At 40.2% G+C, this 17,123-nt stretch overlaps 1 protein-coding gene across 3 annotated transcripts in view; it reads right to left on the minus strand.

Annotated features, from left to right (window-relative positions):
• The window catches only part of LOC131941729 (uncharacterized), a 70,833-nt gene that overhangs the window by 26,112 nt on the left and 27,598 nt on the right, over window positions 1-17,123 (minus strand). For 2 of the 3 annotated variants that reach the window (XM_059301192.1, XM_059301194.1), the window contains one exon: window positions 12,760-12,892. The gene's annotated coding sequence lies outside the window, so the exon portion shown is untranslated. Of the gene's footprint in view, window positions 1-9,143; window positions 9,473-12,759; window positions 12,893-17,123 lie in introns of those variants that run through there. The other variant, XM_059301195.1, reaches the window with a different exon arrangement.

Genomic DNA, 17,123 nt, shown 5'->3' on the forward strand with positions numbered 1-17,123 from the left:
AACTGAATTTAACATTAATCCTAAACCTCATGTTGACACTAACCCTCTAAACAACTATGTTTACCCGCCCCTTACTTGAGTAGAGAACGTACGGGTTCCTATCGATTAGCCCTAACCTTCACTGCAGGGATTATTTTATCGATAACTTTTTTCTTACAACAACAAGAAGTTTACTCACACCGACCCAGTTTAGCCTATCATTGACGTTGAACCTGCTATGATGCAAGTGAATGTTTGTTTCAGTCTACAACACGGGGGGAAAAACGTGTTTAACACAGGGAGATAGGGCGCTTACGTATCGAACTACACATGCAACGGGTCAGATTAATGTGAGATTTTACCTCACAATTATCGACCACGCAGTAATGGTTAATGTAGGTTAAGTTTTCTATGCAAATTTAAAGTTATAATTATCTAGATATTCATATTTGAATGTTCATACAACCAATAAGCAGTATTTAAATTACATAAACCGAAGCACCCAATGCTAAACGTAAACATTGAATTATCGAGTTATAAATACTCGTAAGTACGGCTAATGCATTATCAAACTTTCCCTTTCGTGTCAAAGATACACGGGGGCAGATGAATTAGAGGTCAAATATTTCAATAACCTTGGCATACAGGAGGAATAATGTGGGCAGCACTTGGTCCAGCCGACTTGATTTCCTTAACGTGATTCAGGCACCCGTCAGAGCTGGGTGGACTCAATGACGTACTACGGACTAAAGCCCGGGATCCAAACTCGAGACTTTCGGGTTAGCTTTCGCAAGATCTACCACGCGACCATATCTAATCCATAGTAGCATAAATTACATACAATGAAATGAATATTTGTTAAAGACTTCGGCTTACAATCTATAAAGCACAATGTTAACCGTAGCTTCTTATAAAATCAGACTCTGATCGAATACCGATCAAACAGAACCTAATTACTAGTACTGATGAGATCACAACTAAAGGGTAAAAGGCGATAGATTCTTCGCCCTGGACGAATTGAATATTCCAGGGAGCATTTTACTCGTCCTTTAAAAATCAAGTAGGAGAAATTGGGTGAGGGGGTGAGCTGTGGAAATCTCTTACATTTTCCAATAAGGAGACGCGTGGGATCAGTTCAAAGAAAAGTAAAAAAAAAAATGCTAAGAGTGGGAAAGGGCCAGGGAAAAAAAAAAAAAAAAGAAAGAACAGGCATGAGTGCAGTTTGCGTGGATGTCAACCTCTGTACAGCTTTGTGGGAGAGGAAAAAGTTGATCGACAAGTAAACTAACCCAGGCAATGACGTGCGGTATACATTAACCAAGTGTCTAACAACACCTAGAACAAGGTTTAGACTTGACTAACGGGATGAAAAACATTGTTTTTCTTCTTTTTCTTTTTTTTTTTTTATAAATGAGATAGCTTATTCGTTTATTATAAGATGTGTCGCTTAGATAGCAGAATGGATGTGAGACAATTCTATCATATGAACAGAGTAAATTTCTAGAGATACATACACACCCATCATATCTGTGTCGAGTCGGGACTTTTTATCTAAATACAATATCTATCTATCTATCTATCTATCTATCTATCTATCTACCTACCTACCTACCTACCTACCTACCTACCTACCTACCTACCTACCTACCTACCTACCTACCTACCTACCTACCTATCTATCTATCTATCTATCTATCTATCTATCTATCTATCTATCTATCTATCTATCTATCTATCTATCTATCTATCTATCTATCTATCTATCTATCTATCTATCTATGTCTATATAAATGTACTTATTTACATATATATGAGTACATTACTCCACCCCTGGTGCCTAAGCTCTTCAATACGGCAAAAGACACCTCGTCTCTCCCCCCTCCGAAGCAGAACAGACACATACCATTTAATCCTCTCCCCCCATTCCACTTCACCTGATTTCTTCCAGAACCTGCGTGAAAGGGGGGGGGGGAGGTAGATTTGTATACAACCCCCACCTCCCTCATCCCAATCCCTAGACGTGAGAATTGAGCTAAAAATAAACAATACCACCCCTCACCTTCTCCCCCTCCCTAACGGCGTGTGTACGTCAGCCTCACCACCCATCTACACATAGTGTTGAGCTCCATCCAACTGCCAGCCAACAAAAAAAAATGGAGCACGCTAATTTTAACATCAGATGACTATAAATATAATAGAGAACGAGGAGAGCTGCCGTACAAATACGAAGTGCAGCTTGGCTTACAATAGATTACTGTTCCAGATCTTTACAGGAGGAGACTGAAGCCAGAGACATGTTTCTAATATGTTGTGTGGACGGAAACTCTTTTACTGATGCTTTATAAGAGTAGAAATACTGTATTTATACTCGACTATTAGAAACTCGCGTGGCCTAGAGGTAGAGCGCTAGACTGCTAACGCGATTTCGGCGAAAGTCAGTTGAGGCCAAGAGCTCTGAAAGTTACCCTACTAAAGTTAGGGAACGTAAAGGCATTGGGGGCATAGTGCTGACCACACTATCTCTTCATCATGCGGGGTCACAGAAACAGGTGCACTCTACTTTACCAGTCAATGGACCGTCAGGATTGAAAAGGGAACTTTACCATTAAAAACACATTTAAAATATTCACACAAAAAGGCCTTTAAAAAGCATCAATAATACACGCATTTTTTAATCAAATAGAAAATTTCAATTTTTAACTTTATGTTATGACAACAACACATTCAAACCTAACCTTAACAGACTACGAAAAATACGTGGGTTCTACATAGTGTCGTGTACTAAATATCAAACTGATAGTCACTTTATTGTTATGATCAATGCTGGGAAGTATTTCAATATTGACTATCAAACCCAGTCGAAAACAAACACTGTGATGCGGTTTTGGATGCAGCTCAGACATTTTGGCAAGGTCTCAGTAAACAGCTGGAGATGACGTCACGGCACTTACAGAATCAATCGCGGATCGCCGCGGGGTGAGTTCGATCCGCTGACACCGCGCCGCTCAGTGCAACCCTGACGTGTGCCTGACAGCACCCAGGGTGCTAAATGTGATCTAATTGTAATGTCAAGCTACGCTCTCACACAATTATGCCATACGATCACGGAGTTTGCTTCAGATCGGTGCATGGTGTATGTAATGTCAACGCGCGGTATTTGACTGTTATACCACGCAATCGTTATAGTGTCTTTAGTTAGAGTTGTAGATAGTTGACGCTTATAATAAGGGATACAAAAAAAAATCTAACAACGTTTTATATTTATTTAGATCTGTAAATAGACACTGAAGGGGTTTTCAATATTTACTGAAAGCGTAAACTAAACACGTTTTTTGTGTGTGGTAATTAGATGAAGCAATGCACAAAATTAAGTACGATGATCATTATAATGAAAATTAAAAGAAACTGACTTGCATGTCTATATTTAAACAACAAAAATATGAGTGTATTATGTAGATACCAAGAACTCAGTCAACCATAATATAGTATTGTTAAAGAGTGTAATACCTACAAGAACCAAACAAATGAAAGTATAACCAATACGCACTTGACACCAGAATAAACTACTTTTTAAAAAATCTCTATCTAAAGTTTCTAAACAAATAGCTTGCAGCGCTGGATCAGAAACACACTATGACTGTAAACAACACATCATCTTGGATCATTTCAATAATTTAAAATTAACAAGCCTTCAATCTTAAGACAGGTGTTTTAACTTCACAATTCAAAACCTACGCCAGAAAAGAACACACACATCTAACTACACGACAACGGCATATCTCTCGATGATGTAAATAGCAAAAAAACTGCCTGCTACTCTCGTTTCTAGAACGAGGCCAGAGAGTGAGTTAATTAAACTGAAATAGAATACATTCATTAGATAAATGAGCCTTGTCCAGGCCGACTTTAATCGAATTCAATTTTTCATTTTAAAAAAAAAACGAAAACAAATTACGTTACGCAACTTGGGAAATACAATGACATCACAGGGGCGTAATTGTTGAAATGTTTATAAAAGAATAGAAACAACTGCGTTAATTGGGTTGGTATGAGTTCTAATAAAGCTATCGTAGCTGTCGATCTACTTGGTCGTTTCTATACAAACTAGGTCACATGACATATCGGTCACCCAGACAGCCATTTTGTGAACTTGAACGAAGGTTCCCTGACCTAGTCCATCATGTGGATCTTGACTTCAAGATAAAAAAAATTCAATTAAAAAAAAGTTTTAAAAATGATCTCATAGGGCACCTATGGATCTTGACCTCACGATAAAAAGTTTTTTTTTTTTTTTTTTTTTTAAGTTTTTAAAAAAAGATGACAGTCACTTAGATATAGTTTCCCACAATCAAGCTTGACATGTCTAGAAGTAAGTCTTTTGTTCGACCTCGGTTGACTTTTTAAATATTCAATCGTCGTCATGTTGCTGTCACGTTTAACGTTAGATTTTCATCAAGGCCGCGACCTCGCAAAATGTGGTGATCGTCATTAGCAACTAAGATAAACGAAAGATAAGCAAGTAGCAACAGAAAATACACGAAGTGACCCCATTTATACGCTGCTATTCACAAAAAAAAAAAAAAAAAAAAAAAAAAAAAAAAAAAAAAAAACCTTTATTAATAAGACACGAAAGAACATAGGTGTTCTTCTAAAAAAAGATTCTAGAACAATGCACTATCGTGCTCGAGGTGTTGTTTGATGGAATCATCGTTCTTTGGTTCAGTGTTAAGAAAAGGTAAGGTCATGACTATGATAATTGATGGCTTCAAGAATAGGGTTAGGGTCGTGTTTATTGTAATGATATTTGCAGAGCAATACTTCAATACATCTACCTGACATGCATATACATAGCAAACATTTCAAATCATGATTTAACACGGTGTTGTTACATTAGTTTTTATAACTTAGCGCTTTCTGCCACGACATAATGCCGATTACGATAGTAATTGCGATTTCAGTGTGTGTGTGTAAGAGGGAGGGGGGGGGGTGGAGGTGTGAGAGAGAGGTGGAGGTGTGAGAGGGGGGTGGTGTTTGTGTGTGAGTGAGGTGGGGGGATGGTGTCGGACCGGACTACAATTATAATTTACGCGTCCGAATATAAAGTTAATTTTTTTCGCCGGTTTGTTTAGTCCCTGCGATGTATTAATAGCAACTTGGGGACTAGACAATTGTTAGCCACGGGCAAACATAAAACGTCCTCGAATCTGTCCTTATCTGAGAAGTTACCTCATGGGATATACAGCCACTGAGGACGCTTACGTTACTTTTCTAATTGTAAATGGGTTTTTTTTGTTCTCTATAGCCTACACCTATTTTTTTTTAACCAAACATATCCGTCAAGTTGTTTTTTTTTTAAATTAAAATCGACACCAAATTACTTTTTTTGTTTACTCTTATGGAAAAGTGTAGATATCAAATGACAACAATACATCATGAAATCGCGTCGATTTTAAAGTACACACGAATGTTAAGTGAAACCTTCAAGTCCATCTCCATCCACACGGAATGAGCGCACTCTGTGAAACAGTACACGAGCAGCTGACCGAATGCCGTCATATTCCAGCAGTACACGGTACGTGGGTGGTGCACCGAATGCCGTCATATTCCAGCAGTACACGGTACGTGGGGGGTGTAGGGAATGCCGTCATATTCCAGCAGTACACGGTACGTGGGTGGTGCACCGAATGCCGTCATATTCCAGCAGTACACGGTGGGTGGGTGGTGCAGGGAATGCCGTCATATTTCAGCAGTACACGGTACGTGGGGGGGGGGGTGCAGGGAATGCCGTCATATTCCAGCAGTACACGGTACGTGGGGGGGGGGGTGCAGGGAATGCCGTCATATTCCAGCAGTACACGGTACGTGGGTGGTGTAGGGAATGCCGTCATATTTTAGCAGTACACGGTACGTGGGTGGTGCGGGGAATGCCGTCATATTTCAGCAGTACACGGTACGTGGGTGGTGCAGGGAATGCCGTCATATTTCAGCAGTACACGGTACGTGGGTGGTGTAGGGAATGCCGTCATATTTCAGCAGTACACGGTACGTGGGTGGTGTAGGGAATGCCGTCATATTTCAGCAGTACACGGTACGTGGGTGGTGTAGGGAATGCCGTCATATTTCAACAGTACACGGTACGTGGGTGGTGTAGGGAATGCCGTCATATTTCAGCAGTACACGGTACGTGGGTGGTGTAGGGAATGCCGTCATATTTCAGCAGTACACGGTACGTGGGTGGTGTAGGGAATGCCGTCATATTTCAGCAGTACACGGTACGTGGGTGGTGCGGGGAATGCCGTCATATTTCAGCAGTACACGGTACGTGGGGGGTGCAGGGAATGCAGTCATATTTCAGCAGTACACGGTACGTGGGGGGGGGGGGGGTGCAGGGAATGCCGTCATATTCCAGCAGTACACGGTACGTGGGGGTGCGGGGAATGCCGTCATATTTCAGCAGTACACGGTACGTGGGGGGTGCAGGGAATGCCGTCATATTTCAGCAGTACACGGTACGTGGGGGGTGCAGGGAATGCAGTCATATTCCAGCAGTACACGGTACGTGGCGGGTGCAGGGAATGCCGTCATATTTCAGCAGTACACGGTACGTGGGGGGGGGGGGGTGCAGGGAATGCCGTCATATTCCAGCAGTACACGGTACGTGGGGGTGCGGGGAATGCCGTCATATTTCAGCAGTACACGGTACGTGGGGGGTGCAAGGAATGCCGTCATATTTCAGCAGTACACGGTACGTGGGGGGTGCAGGGAATGCAGTCATATTCCAGCAGTACACGGTACGTGGGGGGTGCAGGGAATGCCGTCATATTTCAGCAGTACACGGTACGTGGGGGGTGCAGGGAATGCCGTCATATTTCAGCAGTACACGGTACGTGGGGGGTGCAGGGAATGCCGTCATATTTCAGCAGTACACGGTACGTGGGGGGTGCAGGGAATGCAGTCATATTCCAGCAGTACACGGTACGTGGGGGGTGCAGGGAATGCCGTCATATTTCACCAGTACACGGTACGTGGGGGGGTGCAGGGAATGCAGTCATATTCCAGCAGTACACGGTACGTGGGTGGTGCAGAGAATGCCGTCATATTTCAGCAGTACACGGTACGTGGGGGGTGCAGGGAATGCCGTCATATTTCAGCAGTACACGGTACGTGGGGGGGGGGGGGGAGTGCAGGGAATGCCGTGTGCAAGGACTAATAGAGACATTATCACCGCCTACGTTGAGCAAATAAGTAGCAGGTTGCACCCGTGACCTACGTGGGGGGTGCAGGGAATGCAGTGTGCAGGGACTAATAGAAACATTATCACCGCCTACGTTGAGCAAATAAGTAGCAGGTTGCACCCGTGACCGTACGTTGGGGGGGGGGGGGGGGGGTGCAGGGAATGCCGTGTGCAGGGACTAATAGAGACATTTCACCGCCTACGTTGAGCAAATAAGTAGCAGGTTGTACCCATGACTGGCTGGCGGCACTGTAGCACGGAGAATATGCTTGAAGGGAGGAGAACAATGGTGCAATGGATACGGTTGGTTGGGACATCCGTCTTTAGAGACACAGTTAACTTTAAATTGCTAAATTGCTAACAGTAAAAAAATGGGGTACCCGGCCGTAGAGCCACAGTGAGTTTAACCTCTAATTAGTAAATAGGGGAATATACGGCCCTAGATTAGAGCCACAGTGAGTTTAGTGTCTTAATTAGTAAATAGTGGGATATCCGAACCTTCTTCTTCTTCTTAGTCCCGTTCGTGCCGAGGACACATGGGGCAGATGAAGTTCATCTGATTCATTGACCTCGGCATGTGAAGGGATAGTGTGGTCAGCACTATGCCCAGCCGCCTTTGTTTCACTAACGTAAGTTAGGTACCCATCAGAGCTTGGTGGACTCAGGGACGTTCCACTGATTTGAACCCGGATACGAACTCATATCCGACCCTAGAGACACTATAAGTTTAACGTCTATGATTTCAACTTTAACATATATACATTTTTAATAGGTATACCCAGGCGTTTCAAGAGTTGCATATATATATATATATATATATATATATATATATATATATATATATATATATATGACCAGCCTTTCTACAATCAAATAGAGATTGTTGCGTGGAAAATTTAATACAAAACAAACAACAACAAAAAATTGGCCTAAATGCATTGTCCTATAATTATCAAAATAATCTACAAAATAAAACCCTACATATACACACACATAATGCATCTATTAAAAAAATAACGTATGGATCCATGATTTACAAAACACACCTAGAAACAAAATACAACCCCGCCTTCGAAACAAAACACGGTTACACGCGCAACATGGACTGTCTAGCTAACCAAGATATGGGCCAACCTTCCCCCACAATACACCTACAAATAAACATAACGTCATATAGGTCATGACACAAAAAAACCAGGGTAGACAAGTAAGCCGAACGTGACCTAAGCCAACACACCACCTGTACTAGCCCAGAGTTATGCAAAAAGCTAACGTATGCAGATAAATATAAATTGACCTACTTTCTACACTATACGAACCCCCCACATTTAGCAGAGTCGAACCGGAGGTCATATGTCGGTATTACGAGGGAAATGACTAATCACAATAAATAGACTGGCTATTAATAGACTTTTTGTAGTAAAAGTCTGAAGTGAATGTGTAACACTTACAATATATGAAATTATATTCATATTTAACATACGTTTTTGAACTCTGTTAATCGATATAGACCAAAGCACAAATAATATTTTTTTTAAGTTTGACTTTTTTGTACCCAGACTACTAATTAATGAATTATACTTGTCTACACGTCTCTGCCGGTTGTACTAATCAATTAACACGGAGAGATTTTTTCAAATTAGTTACGTATGAGTTAATGTATAGGCCTAGGTCCTTTTATAAAGAAGAATAAAGATAATACGTTATAAGCACTATAAAATAGTCCATGGTGATTTCATCAAGTAAATATGAAAATAATAGAAATACAGTTAGTCGAATGGAACATAATTCAAAGCGACTGACTTAAGTAGGCCTATATGAAAACTAAATTAAAATAAAACAGATCGGGGAAAGAAGAAGTATGTTTAAATTTTAAACTGCTAGACAAGGACAAGTAAAAATAATCCTCTACAGTTTGTAAGAGACCTACCTACATCGCGTGTCTCACATCCAAACGATGAACGTGTAACCTTTAAAACACAAGTCTAGCTGAAGTGTAAACGACACACTCCAAACACACACAACACACCAAAGTCGATACTTGAGAGTAAAAAAAAAAGCAACACACAACCTACATCTCGATTTGAAGAAGTGGAAAAAAAAATCCCCCAGCTCGTGTGCGTAAGACAGACCTAGTTGTGCCAACATCAGCTGGCAAACCAAACAAACCAGCAGACACCAAGTGAACCCGCCCTCGTACATTGCATAGTAGCAGGCGTCAGCGTAGCCGCGGCGTAAAATCAACCTGCTGTAACCTTTCAACTATGCAGCGCTGAAATCGATTACGTCGCTAACTTTCTTCTTTCTTTATCCACAATTCACACATTACACATTATTTTTTTTTTAATTAAAAAGAAAAAAAAAAGCAAACAGTTATTTACGGCTATTCTCTGTTCGCGTGAATATTAAATATAATAGAGTGTTGAAAATATTTCACACAACCTGCGCTCAAAGACTAAAAGTTTTTCTAATAAAAAATATAACTCAAGACGCCAGCACTCGAAATATGGAGAGAAATTCCTAGAGCACTTAATTTATTTTCTTTCCAAACATGCAAACCTAATCGACCCGAGTACTCGGCCCTACGCTATGACGAAACTCGGCTGGGAAAATCCCCGACAGAGCCTCACCTCGAAAACCGGGTTATCTCTTTTATACAAGAGCTGACTCCTTCGTCCTTCTTTTCGTCTTATCAATAAAAAAAATAAAAAATACCTAATGGAAGTGGCCATCGTATAGTGGACATAAATAGTTATTTGTCGTGTTGGAAAAGGGCTGATAGCTGGAATTGTTATAGGCTGGGTCAGTTTACTTCGGGTAGAGAGAACTACTACAAATAAAGAGTATTAAGGGGGGGGGGGGAGGGGTTCTTTGCTTTTAATTTGAAATTCTCTGTATGGTGACAAGTTAATGATGAAATGAGTTAATGATGAAATGAGTTAATGATGAAATAAGTTCATGACGACATGGCGAGTGTCAGCTGCATGCACGTCACACTGTCAGTGCACATGCTCGTCAAGCATTGCTACACGCCGTTTACCAACTATCAATCAGTGCCTTCCGTGTAGGTGGGTCTGTATAAGACAGGGACACCGTGCTTCTGGAATCGTGGGAGGGAGCATTACGTGGGTGTATCACGTGGGAGGGAGCATTACGTGGGTGTATCACGTGAGAGGGTTCACTCAGGTCATCGCCCCAGCTAGGTCGTCCTGACCACTGGTGGCAGACGAGACATCTCGGCGTCTTATTAAGAGTTTGTTTGGTAGGCTGTACTTGGTCTTTCAGGCTATTAAGTCACGAAAGGGAAACGTTGGTCATAATATTCTTGGTAGTGTTGTTTTGAAATGAGTTGCGGTTGTGGTATTGTATGAATAGTGTCATGGAAAATTTAAGTTAATGTTAATGTAGTGCTATGTTAGAGTTACTAGAGCAATGGTATATTTAGGTTAATGCTATGTGTAAGGCAGTATGTTTTGGTTACTATTACGACAAGTATGGTGCTATGTTTGGTCTAGTGTTATTTAAAAAAAACAACAATCAAACAACCCGGATGTGACTAGAACAATACAGTGATCAGATGTCTTGGTACGAACCGGAGCCCTGTACAAGATAGTGGACAAGATCCTATTGGCTTGAGAAATCACCGGCACGACCGTTCAATGAACTCACATCTCTCGCATAGACCAATGAAAAATCAGGACGCAATTGTATAAAGCGTACATAAATCCCCCTTTTATTGTGCAGTTCGCATTTTCATTTTCTTTCTATCTAGAAAACCAGGAAATCTTCCGCATCAATCAAGGATGTGTCAACGGGGAATCTATTTTTAGAACATAATTCCGCTTTCGTTTTGCTTTTTTATCTTTATCCACATTACTTTTAAAAAAAATCTTTTCAATGAAGCAATAAGGAAAACAAAAAAGTCTTAATTCATTCCAAGCTAACAATGCATGTCAATGTTATCGTATTTATTCACGGGCGGATACATATGTGCGTAGAAGGAAAAAAAATAAATAAATAAATAAAATGCAGTTTGTATTCGGCCCTCTTGAGAATAGCGTATACTGGAAGTGGTTGACGGGAGAGGTACCAAAAACAAGTAGACACGGGGCGTGTCAGAGTAACGGAACTTACAAGTGGTTGGGACTGCTACTTCTACCTAGGGGAAACAGAATTTCTATATGACTGTACTGTTCTATGTAGATAATTTTACGACGGTACCGAGGACAGGATGTTAGAAGACGGTGTTCTTATGCCAGAAGGAACAGCGAACAGCATGGGTACAGGGGGAAAGGGAGATTTGTTAAATTTAAAAAAAAAATGAATTTCTAAACTGAAGGTTGGATGGCAGAGCCTACGACTGCTGGATGAGTTCGGATCCCAGGCCTGAGTCTGCCCAGCTCTGACGGATATATAGCTCACGTTATGGAAACAAAGGCGGCTGGGTACAGTACTGAACACACTATCCCCTTTGTATGTAGTGGTAATTGAAAGTTCTACTGTCTTGAACCCGGATTCGAACTCTAGACTTTCGGGTTTCGCAGTATAACATGTGAACAAATAATACATTTGTACTCCAGAATAAAGAACACATTACACTCTACAGCTAATTATATCGCAAAGCACACCTCGTTCCCAAAAATAAAATACACATTTACCGTGTAGCTACTACAAAAGGCGTATATAATAAACGAAAAACCCTAACAAATCTGCATTTCAAAATTACAACTAAACCAGTACATTTTAGCCTTGTGTAAGTCAACTCAGCGTAATGTTTCTGTCTACCAAACACTCACAAATTCACGATCAAACCAGGACGGCATAATGTTACTCATATGTAAAAGACTCACAAATTCACGCCAGAACAGCACGACAGAATGTTACACAAATGTTAAAGTCCACCAAACACTCACGATCAGACCAGGACGACTTAATGTTACACGTATGTAAAAGTCCACCAAACCCTCACTAATTCACGATCAAACCAGCGCGACATAATGTTACACATATGTAAAACACACATTCACGATCAGACCAGGACTACTTAATGTTACACATATTGTAAAAGTTCTCCAGTGATTTTATTACTAATGCAGTAGCTCGGTCAATCGTCTAGCGGCCGTCTAGTCCCGCCGGTATACCTTTCCTCCGGCAAACGGCATACAATTTCTACAGACTACTCAATAAATGAGTAGCTGATAAGAAATGAAAGTCGCCGAGTGGGCACGTTTTACAACAAAATAAATTTAAAAGAAAATAGCGCAGAGACACGTAAAATTATACATATTTGACGTGATGATTGAGAGAGGGCGGGTGGGGGAAGGGGAGGTATGCGGATCAACCTAATCCAGGATTTACTCCTTAATATTCTAAAGTTTAAAGTACACAACCTCCATTTCAAGAAAAGACGAATGTCTGACGTCATGCCCTAGAAAAACCCCTCCCCCCTCCATCCCACCCCCACAGAGAGTGCGAAGAAAACTAGCGTACTCTACATCGCCCTCACCCACCAATCTTGACCTGAAGATTTTGTTTTTTTCTCTTACCTTGTTGTGTGTACTGGTTTGTGCACTCCACCTTTTCAAGCCCAACGTAGTATCGATTTATAGTATCGATTTCAACCGCAATTTTTTTTTTAGTTTCGGTTATTGGATGATTTGCTTTCGGGTTTTCCCCAACCTGAGAAGAAAAAAGAGACGGACAGTTTATTTACAAGGTATACAAATCACTCAAGAAAAAGGAGGCAATAAAAACTACACACACATTTTACAGAAAAAAAAATCAAATCGTGTACATATTATATCGCTCTATAGATAGGAAACAGTAGAAGATAATAAACTAACACGTTAAATATAGATTTAATACCATCATTGGCATCCATTTTTACATCAGCAACCACCCATCCTAAACAAAGCACACACACACTAATATTGTACTGTCTAACCCTTGCGAAAATGGGTCTCGTAATAAAAGAGAATAATAATAACCTAATCACGCATGCCGAAACAAATAGCTTTCCATAACTGTTCAAATACGTGACAATAAAGATTCATCATCAACTTAATAATATCTACAAATATACGAAACGCGAACAATATGAGATATCATTACCCCGCAGATTAATCCGCATCACTAGTTCTATATACGGAATACAGTCTCGCTAGGCAATCAATTTCACTTTAAAAAAAATAAACCCAGACAAAGAGAATGTACCGAGAATAAGGAAGGTGCTGGGTTTTCCCCAGAAGAAAAATCTACTTTAAAAAAAAATCGGCGAAGTAAGCTGCGAAACAAAACGTATACATATAAAGTAGGATGGGATGGTTGAGAGAAGGAAAAAAAAAAGGTTACCCAAATGTGTGGAGTGGGGGGGGGGAGGAGGGTGGGTGAGCCAGATGAACCCGAGTTGGATTCTATACCGGGTAAATTAGCACCCAACTCGAAGCTAAATCTGAGGTCTGAGATAAGCAACGGCGTGACATTTAAAACAGTTTCAGTTGGGTCATGAAATATTCAAGCTTTCATTTATCTCCCAAGGATTGGAAATCATGAAGGAAAAAATAAAGAAATTAATCACTTTGAAATATCAAAACATACCAAAAGAAAAAAAAACATTGAACTTGCGTCCTTCGGTTCGGTTCGAAGACATTTAAGGAATCAAGCTAAGTAAATATGGCGTTTTAATAGAGCCAAAGTTGGCATCGAATTCTATGGAACAAAGGCAGTCGCTTATCAAGATCAAAGACACAAACATAGAAGGTAAAAAGTACATGAAAACGTGACCTCTAGTATCCAAATTTGAGGCTTGACTTGCACTCACGTCTAAATAATGCAGAGGTTGTTAACCGTGCTGAATACGGCGTGGAATTCAACGGGACAAAATATGTAGTTTATCGAGATAGAAAATACAAATATACATAGAGACAAAAACAATACGAAAACGTGTTTTTCCTCGAACTATACTGTCCAAATTTTAAGTCTTGACTTGTAGAAACTAATAAATAATACAGAGATTGTTTACAGTTCCGAATACGGCGTGGAATTCAATGAGACAAAAGATGTAGTTTATCAGAAAGCTGTGTGTGTTCTATCTAGGAAAAGAAAACCACATTGTATCCAGTGTGAACAAAACGAAACACGAACCCTATCTGATGTGAACGGCCGCGCTACAACCTATGGATACAACTGTCAATTATCAGTAACCTTTTCCATCATGTATTTAAAAATAGATCATAGAAAAAAATGTATAGGCATGCTGTTTTCGGCGGCAGTGGAGCGTGAAGAACACGTTCAAGTGGGTCCACTTGATCAATTATGCACCTTCGCCTATATAGACATGTGCTAGTCTCAAGCTAACTAGCACGACCAACTTTACAATTTACAACCACTGATTTCTCGATATATTACAACTCGGGCAGCCATAATATATACGTAAGTATATGGTATATGTATATATGTATAGGTAAATACACACACACATTATATATATATATATATATATTTATATTTATATATATATATATATATATATATATATATACATAAACAATGTAATAGTTAAGTCAAGGAGTCGAAAGAATATCACTAAAGCTTACCGTATGAAGCCAACTAGCACCAATTAAAGACAAGCAATGCAGGAAACGGCTTTCAATTAATAACAATGAAAAGTTCCACACAACACTCCCGCACACGATTAACACAACACTACACCAACGGTTGAGTTGTGAGTACACCCTGTGCAACAGGTCCGTGCAAGAATCGATGGACCACAATTAATCAGGCCTACACGCTATAGTGCAGGACAACGGCGTGCTTATTAGGGGGATAGAAAGACTCTTGGGTGGATTTTATACTAAGTGGGTACCTAGTGCTCGCTCTAGAAAAAAACATCTGAGGCGTACATAACACAGCCATGGGTGTATATCTGATACACGGAAGTTTCAAATTTAATGCCTGAAAACGAAACTAATACAAATAGCTAATGGAAGAGGATTTACTACCATGTAAAGAAATCCTAGAAATGTAGCTATTTTTTTTACGGTTGAGGGGGTTAATAGGTGACGCGGCATCACATTGCTATAGCATTTAGTCGGCGATGATATGGAATTAACCCGTTCAAGCACTTGATCGTGGATTAAATGACAACAAAATGGTAAACAACACCCTACAACGATTAGATGAAAATAAATTAACCACACGAGCTTTGGACATCTGGCTAACTGAAAGTTACATTTAGCCTTGGTTAAGCGAGATGGGTTATACAGAATTACGAGATCCAAAATACATCAACACATGTGTTCGCGTTCTAGCAATACTATGCAAAGGGTACCCATTTATATTAGGCAGCTAATTCTGAGTACCACACCAAACATAAATAAACAGAGTCTACACTAAACATTAGACTAATTACACACTTACGTTTCACTATACACAGCCCAGATAGCATAGCATTGCATTACTGAATAGATGGCAGTAAAAAAATATATATATCCTGAATACTATAAAAGCGAACAAAAGAGCCCGTACACAGAGACCAAGGTGACGTAACATTGGGGGCCGATCGATTGTAATATACATCTAATTACTGGTGTGTGTAAACCAAGTTCATCTTCTTGACCTTTCTATAAGGTTGAGACGGGATAGAATAGGTCGCACGCTTGCCTTATGTGGTGTGGGTAGTACGCTGGCTGAAAAGTTGTTTGGGTAGCTCGCTAGCCTTATAGTGGTGTGGGTAGCACGAAAAACTTATTGCAATGTAAATAGTACAGTGACCTTACTGTAGTGTAAGTAGCGCTTTGGCAGTAATTTAGTGGGGGCAGCTCGCTGACCATAATCATCTTAAAGTAGTGCGAATAGCAAACCAGCCTTATTGGGGTGTGTGTAGAATCAAACATACTTATTGTAGTGTGTGTAGCAAAACAAGCTATACTGGTTTAAGTAGAACGCAAAGCTTAAGTTAAAGTAGTTTAGGTAGCACGCTGACCGTACTGTACTGTGGGTAGCACAGTGACCTCACTCCACTAATCGCCGCACACTGTCTTTACCATTCAACAATTAATATCCATCGGTCAGAGCCTGATGGCTAAAGAAAGGAAAAACAACCCCACCACGAAAGATAACTCGCCAGTCTGATTTGTGACCAACCTCTTGGGAGAGGGAGACGACCATTAATCTCAAACTGACACTGCAATGTCTCGCAGCTGTATAGAAACAAGTGGGCGTTAACTGCTGCTTCACCTCACGTGTAAAGTATCTCAGATCTAACGATTGGCCGATACTCTTAAGGTCATTAATTTAATGACGCCGGGGGTGAGTACTCAATGGTCAGGACACTCAAATTTGAGTTAAACCATTAGAACATTACAGTTTTGCCCAACACCGTCGGGATCTTAGGTTTTGATGATATTTATTGAACGGCGACAATGTAGATCAATGGGGAAAATAACACCCATATCTAAAGCCGACTTTGCTTGAAAGCAAGTGTGTACACGGGAGGCGTGGTTGGGGAGCAGAGCTCATGGCTGCTGACTACAAATGTCTTGAGTTTAAAGGACAAAAGAACAATTTAGTAGAGAACCCTTGAAAACTAATCAACGTATGCCCTTGGGTGGACTAAGGCTGTGGAAGGAAATCCAGATCAAAATGAAGCTGAAGTCGGAGTCAACTAGCCTTATAATTATATGGCGCAAAACTTGTTAACATTTAATAGTTTTGTTGGAGAAGATGTTATTCTAATATTGCAATTAAGAACGCAGAAGTTATAAAATACTATAAAATACTATATATATATATATATATATATATATATATATATATATATATATATATATATATATATATATATATATATATATATATATATATATACACACTCTCACACACAAATAAACGCCCATAGCCAAGCATGAGC

The sequence above is a fragment of the Physella acuta genome, unplaced genomic scaffold (genome assembly GCF_028476545.2).
Source record: "Physella acuta isolate Inbredline_101_S28 unplaced genomic scaffold, ASM2847654v3 ptg000371l, whole genome shotgun sequence".
NCBI classification, from domain to species: Eukaryota; Metazoa; Mollusca; class Gastropoda; family Physidae; genus Physella; species Physella acuta.